Genomic DNA, 13,140 nt, shown 5'->3' on the forward strand with positions numbered 1-13,140 from the left:
TGGGGTATTTTACCCATGAAAGCTTATGCCCAAATAAATCTGTTAGTCTTTAAGGTGCCACCAGACTCCTCATTGTTTTTGTGGATACAGACTAACACAGCTACCCCTCTGGTGTTTTGCAAGCATGGGAAGCTCTTCAAAAGGTGCCTCGTCCATGTTGCTACTTCTGGTACTGGGAGTGCAAAGACCAAAATGAGTGGTCAGCAGAAAGCGTTGGTGGGATGTTCAAACTTTCTGTAATGTGAAGGGTGGCTAGTCAAGTTTTTCCACAGCGCATCATGGTTAAAGGGCTAGAGAGGCCACAGTTCCTGAGAGTGCTAAGGAGTCTGTAATATGCTTGGCTTAACTTGGGTCTCCATGCTGCATGTGGATGCCAGAGTCCCAGGTTAGAAATTTCTTAATATAGGGTTATAAATCAGTGTAGATGGTCAAGTCCTGGATTACTTAATGCAAAGCCAGCTGACTTGAGTCCCTCTATTCCTGGGCTCATATTGCATTGTAGACATAGCCTGAGAAGTTGAAATAAACAAATAATTTACATCCAGGGACAACTCACAAACAAGACTTTTCCTGCCTGAGGTTTTTCCTTCCCTTCTACAAGTTCATAAAAAGACATGCACTCTCCCCAGATGGGTCTTTTTCAATTCAAAATGGCAGGCTTATCAAAACTCAAGTAAACAATGGGGCATTTGCTTTGTCATTCAGGAGATACTACTCTGCTGTCCTGTGTCTCTCCACTATGACAGAAGACAGGGTTTAGACAGCTATTGCAAAATTGGTTAATGCTTTGCACATTAGTGTTCCATGGGGGTATAAATATGCAGAATGGAATGCCTTATAGGAAGACTTAACAATATCATGTAATAACCAGACCCAGAGAGTTTAAGGTATCATGTCAGTGAAAGCTACAAGGTTTCTTTGTGTTGCAGAGCAGCTGGGTAAATGCCCTGGCTTACGTTTCCAGCTGATGTAGTGTCAACAGGGAGAAGGGAGTTCCAGATCAGTGCTCCGTGCACTTAAAACTCCAGTGTCAGACCCTAGAGAGAATCAGGAGTCTGGGTTTTATTCCCAAACAAAACTGCAACTCTGAGAATGCTTCAGGAATCACACACCCTGCCCCAGAGATATGACTCTTGGGTAAAAACATGGAACAGAATAGTGCTAGCCCTTGAGGCTTACCTCATCGGGCTTAAAAGGGAAAGCAGACCCTGTCTATTGCAATACAAAACATTCTATTATTCTGAGATAACTTGAAAGTTATTCATGCCACTGTTCCATATGGTCTTTCCCCATACTTGTATTTTTCTTATGTTCAGTAAATGAATGTCTGCCTCACCTGTGTTCTGTTCAGATAACTCTACATTTATTTTTTCCAGCCCCCATATCCCTTCCATATTTGAAGTAACTGTACAGAGAACAGCAGAAACAATAAATGAAAGATCTGTGGCAAGATTACATAACAGCTGCACAATATTTTTTATTCATCAGAGGCTTTCAAAAAAATTACACACTGGCCAAGCTGAAGTAAAAAAAAATATGTTCCCATCATCTCAAGGGAACATGTCTCCATATGTCTTTTGTCCTTTAGGATCTCATGTAGACTTTTATTACTTTCACAACTATGGTTCAGGTCATTTCTCAAATAGGAATATGTCTAGGCTGTTGAATGTGCTGTCAATGTAAATAAGAGGTAGGAAGAATCCTAGTCTGCAGAATTATGAAGCCATCATATTGACCTCACATTGTAGAGCAGAATTGTGCAGAGAGAATGTGTCACTGCTTCACCAGAAATTGCCTTGGCAGTGTGTTAAATAGAATAAATAGAAAATATTTTCTTATAAATCCATTGCTTTCTGCAAATCTTAAAATAACATAGGTTTGCTATGGGGTATGTTTACAATCCTCATATAAGATCAAAGTTGGCTTCACAACGGTTTGTGATCAGGGGATGGGGGCGTTCTACTCTACATCTGTATTTTAAATAATTGTAAATCCTCCTGAGTTAGTCTATTATTAGGTTAATCATGTAAAGGATTATTGCTATAAATTGGAATTACTGCTCTTCTTTCTTGAGGGGAGTGAAATTAAAGAAATAAAGACCTCTAAATCCTTACTTACAATATTTTCTTTTCTTCTACAATTCTTGAATAAGTGCTACATCCACCTTCAGCTATTTAACTTACTGGCAATTTTATCTTTTTTACTGGATAGTACAGTATTTATTCATGTAACATGACATACCAAAATATTATAATGATTATCCAGTTGCTTTATCTATGGTCATAATACCATCTGGTATAAACTTGGACTTCTCAATGCATGCGTACCATCTGGAACACCATCAATCTACATTCTAATTATTGTACAGATGAGATTTTTGTTTCTACACAAACACCATATTGGCAGTGTCCTTCACTGATTGCTTAATTTAAAAAAAAATACAATGTAAAATAGTGTAAAACAGGAACTTGGCATCTAAAATTAGATTTAACTGCCACATTTTCCTATGTATTTTTTCTGAGAGATTAGACAGAAGAATTCTAATATAAAACATTTACAATTATTTTGCCACATGCTTAAATGGGATACTATCATGTGGTTTAAATGGGATGACATTTTTAGGTTAAGGTGTTCATTTGTTCTATTGTACATTATTTACTGCACTAGAGCTTCTGAATAAATACACTGGGCCAAATTCTGTTTGATTGCACAGAGTAAATCTACAATAACTCCATTCACTTCTATTAAATTACCTTGGTTTTACATCACTGTAGCTTTAGAAAACAATTTGGTGCACTCATTTACGGCTGTTATGTGGATTTATCTTTACAGTTATAGACCAAATTCTAGCATTCTTCACATCTGGGCAAAAATGTATGCATATTAGGGCCCCAATACTGAAAAGCCTTGTACATGAATAATCTCGCACACTTGAATAGTGCTATTTAGTTCACTGGGATTGCTCAGACATGCAAAGTTATTCACATACAAGTTTTATTCACCTCCATGTGTGGCATTCTATGCAAAATATGTAAATATATACTTTGCATATTTGCAGAGAAGTTCCATATCTCTCTAAATTTCAAATTTGTGTGCAGATTTGGTACTGATGAAAGGTGTTGGCTTGACCATGCTCTCTATCTACAGGGAAAGCTTCCCACACACATTGCTCTGCCAGCCTGACTCAATCTTGACATAAGGGTGGGAGACTTCCTGTAAGGGAAACAGGAACGCTTCATTCTCCATGACGCATTAAGTTCTGGCCTCTCTGCTGGTTCTGCTAATTAGTGCAAACCATGGAGGTAAGTTTGAAGTGGGAGCTGGAACTAAGAACAAAACAAAACAAAACAAAAAATTCATGTAGGCACCACCAATCAGTGATTAGCTGGGATCAAGTTTTTCTCCCTCCTGAGCTGGATTAGAGTCAGACTGGTGACCTACAGATAAAAGAGTTGATAGTGCATTCTGGGCATAAGGATTTTGGATTTTATTCCTGAATCTGGGAGCAGAATATAGTCTCTGCATCAAAGCAGTGGATACATAATGAACACATTCACTTGGAAAGGCAGTGACACAATAAATAAAACTATTTTGTGTTATATTAGCAGCTCTTGTTTTAATCAGTTAGATAGATGCTTCTCCATATGGCAAGGATCTGAGACACATGTTTAAGAAGCATTATGACATGCAGAGAACTACATAGTATAAAAGCTAGGAGTGGAACTCATGCTTTTCTAGCTCCAAGACCAATTCACCTTTCCCTAGGTATGCTGCATTTTGTGAGGGAAGGGCATCTCTCAAGGCATGACATTTTACCAGGGATCAGGGAAGCAATGGTAGACCAAATGCACAAGTGTCACATGAGATGTATGATATTTGAGGAGTCTGTCTTAGCGATGTCTCTAGAATGTCCCTCATGGCTCCATTTACAGAGGACCTGTGATGATCTTCAGAGAAGCCACTTCATGAGAGTGTCAAAAATGGGAAAGAATGTTTGAGCTCTCTGCTGCCGTCCTCTGGTGATGAATTTTAAGGCATATTCAGATGTGTAGCAATGAGACAGGATTTAGTATTAACTGCTATACAGGAGTTGATACTTCAGACTATCAAGCATCTCTAGCAGATTATTCTCTTCTTCAGTAACATTATTATAGAACCTCCTCCCCTCAAAAAAACTCTTAATACACCCTGTAACCCGGTGTGCCTAGGGCATCCCATACTGGAAATGCCAAGGTCAGGGCAGGCTGCAAAAGGGAGAGCAGATATTCCCAAGACTGGTGGGTAATGCTGAAGTTAAACTCCCCAACCTGTCACAAACTGCACTTCTGATCCCCCACACTGGTTATCAAGAAACAAAAAGGAAATCATGCAGCCCCTATATTGTATTCCAGTTCTCTGGCTCCCAGTCAGCACATAGGTCCAGTACCATGAGAAGTTATTTAAAAAACTCTGATCACATATATAAAATATTCTTCTGACCCCAAAGCATCAGCCATGTTACCAGGTCAGTATGGGTTTGGATCTTATCCAAAATACCATGCTGCCAGCCAATCTTTTAGTGTCTAACTAAACTAAAGGTTTATTATAAAGAAAAAGGAACTAACAAGAAGAGAGATGTTAAATGATAAAGCAGCTACATACATACAAAAATTCAAAGTCCATGTACCAGATTCTTAGCAGTACTGGTGAGTTTTCTGGAACACATCCTCAGCTTGAATGGGTCATTCAGCCCTTTGTTCAGAGCTTTGTTTGTAGAAAGGTGACTCCAGAGATAAGAAGCAGGAATGAACACAAAATGGAGAAGCTGCAGCTTCCTTTTATAGTCTTTTGCCATGCAGCCTGTGCTTCCTTTGTTTCAAACACAAGCTGCCCAGCACATGGCCTGGAAGCCTTATAGTTCATGTCCCTGCATGCCTGGCTGAGTCATAAGGTGTAGCCCTTGACCCTTTCAATAAGTTCATTGTATAGTTGATGTCCCTTGATGGGCCATTAAGCAGGCTGGGCAGTGCTGAGGCCAATCTATTCTGGGGCATAACCCAGATGCACAGCACAAGTTTGGAAATATAGATATACCATACATACAAAGGTGTTACAAACATATTAACAAGATAACCATATTTAGTGAATTATAACTTTTCCAATGATACCTTACACAATATATATTCTAAGATTCATTGTACTTTTATAATATTGGTATCAACAATATCATAAAGTGACTCCCATATTCCATACAGCACCACACATCTTTTAGAATTACTTTCCATTATATTTAACATTTCAATCTACAGGTTTCATTTTACCTAGGAATAATCTTTGTTCTTGAAGAATAATACCATGAACCAATGATCTAATGTCTTATATTTTTAATATACACATCTGATTGAAAAGTGCTCAGCAAAATAGCCTTTAGAAGGTGATACATGTACAGCATCACAACAAAACAAATAGCTAATTAGGGATGATATTCAATCCCCCACTCTCCCCCTTTGTGAACTAAAATTTAGGCTAAATTAGAACTTGGATAAAAATTAATAAATAACACATTAGTAAAAGTTTATAAAACTGTCTGTTAAATTCAGAAGCTTAAAAAAGCTAGAACTGCCCCTAGTGTAGTGCTGCTTGCTCGTAAATGACTTCCCTTTGGCAAGAAATCAGTAAAACACAAAATTCTCTTAATTAGTTGAAATTTCAAACAAAGTGCCCTTTCTTTTTTGATTTCAAATCATTATGAAGGTGGAATAAAGCCTAGAGAAATTAACTCAGCAGAAAGTGTGATATGCAGATCATATGATGTTATTAACTCTTAATTAATTTGCTGGCTCTTGGCATCAGTAAAATCTTTTCTCAGGCTAAGTGTTCTCCCCAGATTGGACAATGCAAAGAGATCTCAATAAACCCAGTTTATGCATTTCTTTGTGAATGAAATCCCAACTCTTTTGGCTCTAGATGGGTGAAGTGCACAGATCTGGGAATAGGCAAGCAAAAACTTAGTTCTATTAATGAGCTTAAAGGAATATCTACAATAAGTTTAAGGGCCATGCCACAATTTTAAAATAAGGCCTACATCACTAGGGCAATGCATAGAAAATACCCTTTGTTAATCAATCTTTCCATTCCCATATGTTTTTTTTTAAAAAAAGACACACTTGTACTTGTAGCCTGCAAGCAGGGCCAGCTCCAGGTACCAGCCCAGCAAGCAGCTGTTTGGGGCGGCCAACAGTGAGCGGTGGCACATCTGGGTCTTTGGCAACAATTCGGTGGCATGTCCCTCACTCCGTCTCGGAGTGAAGGACCAGCCGCTGAATTGCCGCCAAAGACTGAAGCGGCGGTGGTAGAGCTGCAGATCATGATCACTGCTTTTTCTTTTTTTTTTTCCCCCTCTCCTTTTTGCTGCTTAGGGGCAGCAAAAACCCTGGAGCCGGCCCTGCCTGCAAGCTTTCTTATCCCAAGCAAACAATTCCTTACCTTCGGTAGTGAATTTTTTTGTTTTTTCTTTTCTCTTTTCAGGTAGAGACAAGTTATTATATTCATCTTCCCTGGTTCCTCAGTAATATATACCAACCACTCACATATGATACCTGAAATAGAATTTAAAGGGGGTATTGTAACCAGAATCCACTTATTATAAAGATAATCCTAGAAAAGTGAACATGATGGCTAATGATTCAGTAAAATTAAGAAGGAAGTATGGAGGCAATGGGTAACTAGCTCAAAAGTGCCTACAGACCACTTGTAAAGATATTTAGGTGTTTATGCAGAGTGGAGCTTACTGGGATTTTCCAAAGTGCCTAGGTGTCTAGCTCCCACTGATAACAATAAGACATGGGCTCCTTAGTGCCCATGTGCCATTTGAAAATGGGACTTGAGCTCCTGAGTCACTTAGGTGCTTTTGAAAATTATTAGCCATATTGAATCAGAGCGATGGGTTGGTATTTTCCATTTTGTTGGAGCATAGAAAGAGATGCGTGAGGAGTCAGAAGCCAATTGCACTACCTACTAGAAATGAGAGTTAACACCAGAGACAATGTACACCCTGACATCCTCACAAAGATGGTTATGAATTAAATCCAGTAGACAAAGTGTCATCAGAAAAAGACCCAGCAATGAGGAAGGCAAAAACAGACTTCAGTGATGTGAGACGATTTACCTGATCCTCTAATCCTTGATCCTTGAACGTGCATGGAGTCAAAGAAACCAGAAAAAGTGTGACCCTATAAAGCAAAGAAGTCCTCTACTTTGCCATTAATTTGCCATTTACACTGATGTTAGGGTAAGAGAAACTCTCCAGTGCTGACCCAAGTATAATGGTGTTGGTAAGAGGACTAATCAACACTAGACTGGTTTTTTTTTCTTTCAAGAGGGTGGAATTCAACTAGGAAAGGACCTGTGGAATCTGATTTGTTTGAAGAGAAGAACGATAGACCAGAAATACCTTTACAGTGAACGTCAGAGTTACAAACACCTAAGAAGTGGAGGTTGTTTGTAACTGAGAAATGCTTGTAACTCTGAACAAAATATTATGGTTTTTGTTTCAAAAGTTTACAACTGAACATTGACTTAATATAGCCTTGAAACTTTATTATGTAGAAAAAAATGCTGCTCTTAACCATCTTAATTTAAATGAAACAAGCAGAGAAATAGTTTCCTTACCTTGTCAAATCTTATTTTTAAACTTTCCTTTTTTTCCCTGTAGTTTAGATTTAACACAGTACTGTACTGTATTTGCTTTCTTTTGCATGTGTCTCTGCTGCTACCTGACTGCTTACTTCCAATTCCAAATGAGGTTTTATTTTGACTAGTCAGTTTGTAACTCTGGTGTTCATAATTCTGAGGTTCTACTGTAGAAGGATCAAGTCTAAAAAGTAGAATGTACAACCAAGAGAGGTTAGTCAGTTACACTGTATATTGTGCAATTTTGTAATGCATCTGATCAATGTTAATTATTAAAAGGTACCTTATTTTGCTGATTATTTTAAGTTAATGATGTGTTTGTTTTTCTCAGTCACTAGGGCTTTGGCACAGCTGCAGGTAACATTAGGGTGTACAGAGCCCTGTCTCATGCTTTAGGGCAGTGATTCTCAAACTTTTTTTTGCGGACCACTTGAAAATTGCTGAGGGTGTCGGCGGACCACTTGATCTTTCCAAATGTTGTTTGTACTGTTTGCTAACTATTGTAAAGCACTTTGGATAAAAGCACTATATAAAAAAACCTTAATAATAATTAAAGTTTTTTTTCTACAGATAAAAGCACACAACTCATATTTTAATATCAGTAGACTTACCTTTCTGATGTGATGGATGTGCCCTCTCTCCCCCACCGCAGCAGCCCTGAGTTGGGACTGGGTAGTGCGGAGGTATGGGGGGTCTCTCCCTCTCTCCTCCACCACGGCAGCCATAGAGCTGAGACTGGGAAGGAGGGCCATCTCTCCCGAGAAGCCATAGCCCTGGAGCTAGGGAAAGTTGCCTCTTTCTCTGGCTGCCGCAGCCATGCACATCCCAAATTCCCCCCACCCTGTCTTCTCACTCCACTCACCCCTCCCAACTACCTCTTATTTCCACCAAGGTCACCACCTCACCTTACCTGTGCGTCTTCTCCAGGGTCCAGGCACCTAATTAGTAGAGTCACACCTGTGCAGCTCCACTAATTAGGTGGGTGGCCCTTCATTCTCTTGTGTGCAGGCGCCCAGGCACACACCTTAGAGAGAACTATCCACAGACCACCTGAATGGAGCTCGTGGACCACAGTTTGAGAACCTCTGCTTTAGCGTATTCCTCGTTCATTTTGAATGAAATTTAGCAGAGAATTCAACTCCTTAAATTTCATAAAAATGTTTTGCACATAAGCGAAAATACATAATGTCCCTCTGTATATCTATTAACACAGACACAAATATATACACAAATGAACATGCACACACTTGAGAAATTTCTGTTTTTTATTTGAAAGGGGAAAATGTCACAAGTAAATATCTAGCAGTGGCAACAATGATAGAAAATGCAGTAACAGTTGCAGTAGGTTCTCCTACTACCCAAACTTCGCTATTATATACAAGTTGTTAAAGTGAGGCATGAAACTGCTGGAAATCTCCTAATAAACAATGACCTGTTTACCTGTATGTATTTTCCACCGGACAGTACTTTCCCAAAGTAGTATTAGTGATTCACTATGTGGAATTATTCCTTCAGGGTCCAACATTGTATTAATGTACCAGTACTGAATTCAAGTCACAGCATAGTACTGCTGAAGATTCCCTCTTCTGAATGATATACAAAAATGAGGTCTTGACCACTTGGTGTTATCCTATGGCACTTTTTCTAAGATTACATATGTTAACACAGCTAAGTGTTAACACAGCTAAGTTTAGATTTATGTAATGAAATTTTGTCTATTTAAATTTGTTCTATGGTTTCAAGAGCTAACAACGTTCTTTGCTTTTTTCTCTGAAGTACTCATAGGCATATAAGTACCTACACAGGGAAAACATATCTGATACTAAAGAACTCTTAATCTAGTAAACAAAGGCATAACAAGATCCAATGGCTGGAAACTGAAATCAGAAAAATTCAAACTGGAAATAAGTCACATATTTTTAACAATGTGAAAAAATAGCTGCTGGAACAGCTTACAAAGAGTTAATTTAAAGGGCTCAAATAATGAAGAATGTTCTTCAAGACTGGATGTGCTTCTAAAAGACCTGGTCTATTTCAATTACAAGTTACGGGGTTTATTGAGAGAATTGCTGGGTGAAATGCCATGGCCTGTTATAAAAGAGATCAGATTACTTGTTTATGAAGAACCCTTCTGGCTTTAATATATATACATCTGTGAAACTGTCAAGCTCTGTTAAAAAACTCTTGCATTCATTCCCAGCGATGGGTGGAGGGATACATACATATCCCTCATATATGCTATGCAGGTATTGTGAAGCTTAATTAAGGGAATCCCTCTAAAGTCATTTAATATCCTCAGTTGAAGATCTTATACGTATAATACAAAGTATTAATAATTGATTCTTGCAGATAATATTTCATCTTTCTTCTTGCCCTCAACTCAAAATATATTACTGGCCAATTTTACTCTCCCACTTTGATAAATGTAAAATTATCTTCTCTGGGTCACTCTTTTCTCCCTCCTTCCCATATACTACATAGTTACTTCTTGCCTTTCCTTTTTTAAAAACTTAGTTCCTATGTTTCCAGTGGCTATTCCTTGTTTCTCTCACTTTTTTCTTGGGTGGTATGGCCCCTTCCTTCTCACTTAAAAAGCCTTTTTAAAATACCCAATAAATTTCTAATTTAAAAAATAATTTTATTGTTTTACAAAGGGATACACACAACAGTTAGCAAACTGTGTATTAGCCACCACCATCTGTTCATAGTGCAATGTTAACTGTGGACCAACTGACCAGGGAGTATTACTTCCTTTGTACTTAAAGTGAAGAGTTTTCATATTCTATTAATACTACTGATATAAAGCCATGTGGAAAAGGGCTGGAATGAAGCATAATCAGATTTTTTGTGGGGCTTTTTAACAATTTGTTTCCTCTTTTTTCCTTTATTTTTAAAACATACTGACCTACAGTTGTAGTAGTCTAAACTGGCAAAAAATATGCAGCCAGAAAAGATGCTCTTAATTTTGTAAACTATATCAATATTTCTCAGAAGGTGTTTGGCAGATACAGTTACTGTAAAATTACAATCAAGATCAGTTCTCTTCTTCCTGTAATAGATAGTGTAAAAACTGCAATGTGAACTCACTACTGCTGACCAAAGACTTGTACAAATAATTCCCTAAATACAGGTGACTAAAAGCTCTGATAATGACTTTGGGTGAAATCCTACCCTCACACTGATGGAAACCTGTAGTCATCCCCATTAACTTCAGTGTAGTTATTCTGTGTCTACATCACAATCACTGACAATGGAATGTATCCCTTTATCACAGTAAAGCAAGCAAAATGAATAAACCAATCAACTCAGAAAATCACATCACAGCAATTTATCACTAGGAAACATTGCTAAGAATTAGTAACAAAGAGACGTGAAAGATCAATTCAAACAAATAAAACTACATCAAAACTATATTAAATGCAAAAATACCACATTAGTTTAATATTAAAACCACACAGTCACTACAAATTGAGAAACGAGAAAGGTATGAGTTTGATCCACAATGATAATCCATCTGCACTGCATATTTTGTATGTTTTATGTGATAACATTTTGTATAAAAATATAACTTATTAAGCTATACGTGTAATGGAGAAATGGAATAAATGAGATGTCTGGAAAGTAGCCAAGTTTCCTCAGTTGTTGAAAAGTTACTTTTTGCAGTTCCTGACTTCTGATTACTTTCAGTGTGAGACCTTAACAGTGCATTAAGAAAAATCCAATTTGTTAAAGAGAAATAGAAAAAAATAAGAAAATACTGTGACAAAGTTCCTCCTCTGCCGTGGTGGATCCTGACCTTACTGGCGGATTTGCTCGCCTTACAGATTCACGGCAGCCCTCAGTTTGGCCACCTTTGATAGTGGCTCAAGCCTGCCATTCACTCAGCTAACCTCATGACTGGCCAGCATGGGGAAAGGGAGGAGAACAATCCCTGCAGTCTCTGGTGACCCACCTAGTGGGATGGGGACAGGCCAGAGACCTTCCCCTCTGGTGGGACCCACAGTCCAGGTCAACTCCCCTTGTATCAAATAGGGAGTTGGAGGGATGGGAGAAACCCGGGTCCACCATCTACTCTGGGTTCCAGCCCAAGACCCTGTGAATCGCAGCTGTTTAGTGTTTCCTGTAACAGCTGTGTGACAGCTACAACTCCCTGGGCTACTTCCCCATGGCCTCCTCCCAACACCTTTGTTATCCTCAGTGCAAGACCTTCCCCCTGATGCCTGATAATGCTTGTACTTCTCAGTCCTCCAGCAGTACGCCTTCTCACTCTTAGCTCCTTGCGTGCCTCTTGCTCCCAGCTCCTTGCATGCCCCTCACTAACTGAAGTGAGGTCCTTTTTAAACCAGGTGCCCTGCCTTAATTGATTCTAGTAGCTTCTTAATTGTTCTGCCCAAAAGGGACCTGCTTAATCTGGGGCTAATGTATCTACCTTCTATCACTCTCCTGTAGCCATCTGGCCTGACCCTGTCATAACACTAATTCCTAACACTGCTAGTATTTAAAGTATAGTTCTACCCTGAAAAGTGACTTATTTAAAAAGTAATATTGTGTCTAACTGATTCAGTGTAACATTTTAACACATTTAGTTTCCTCTTTTACATTTAAAAATATTTTTTGTAAAGTAACCAGACTTACAATTGACTTATACATACAGGATTTGATTCTGCCTCCCTTACTTCCGCTGACATACTTTACTCCTTGATTTTCATGGACTATTCATTGAAAAAGATGCTACTCAATGTAGCTAAGAGTGAAAAAGCCAGGATTTTTAAGTTACTCATCATTCCAGAATCTGTCCAGTAGGTTGATACAATAAATTAAATAATATATAAATGGTGACTAACAAAAGCCTATATTAATAAGTAAATGTAGCAGAGCTTACAGCTTTGTACATATTGTAAGTGTGGTCCTTGTATAAAAAAATAAAAAAGAGCCATGTTTCTATGTACTTCACATAGATATCTTTTTTAATATTTCTATTTTTATCCATGGAAAATAGAATAAATGGTTTATTAAACCGTGGCATAACTGGAATTATGCTAGGAAGTGTCCATGCAGAAGTTAAGGCTACTCAGTTGAGGGAAGCTGGTGCAAAAGAGGATGAAGGAGATCAGTGTTTATGTTATCACAGCTCAATAGAGCAAGTCCAGGAGTACATCTAATCTGCTTACTAATAATATTAGAGCAATAAAATTAAATTTGTTCCCCAAAATGATTCGGTATTGGCTATTTCCACTACATCCGATCAGGATCATTAGTTTCAGAACAGCCTCCTTAGGCTGAAATTTGTTCACTAAAAACATTCAACAATTTCAAACAGTAAACAGATTTTTCAAATCTGCCCACTGACAAACCAAAAACAAAGAAAAGGGTTAAAGCTACTGGCATCCAGATTCCAATAATCTAACTCTTGATGCATCATACTCCTTAAGTAATCCCACTAGATTCAATGGGACTACCCCTGGAGTG

The sequence above is a fragment of the Gopherus evgoodei genome, chromosome 1 (genome assembly GCF_007399415.2).
Source record: "Gopherus evgoodei ecotype Sinaloan lineage chromosome 1, rGopEvg1_v1.p, whole genome shotgun sequence".
NCBI classification, from domain to species: Eukaryota; Metazoa; Chordata; order Testudines; family Testudinidae; genus Gopherus; species Gopherus evgoodei.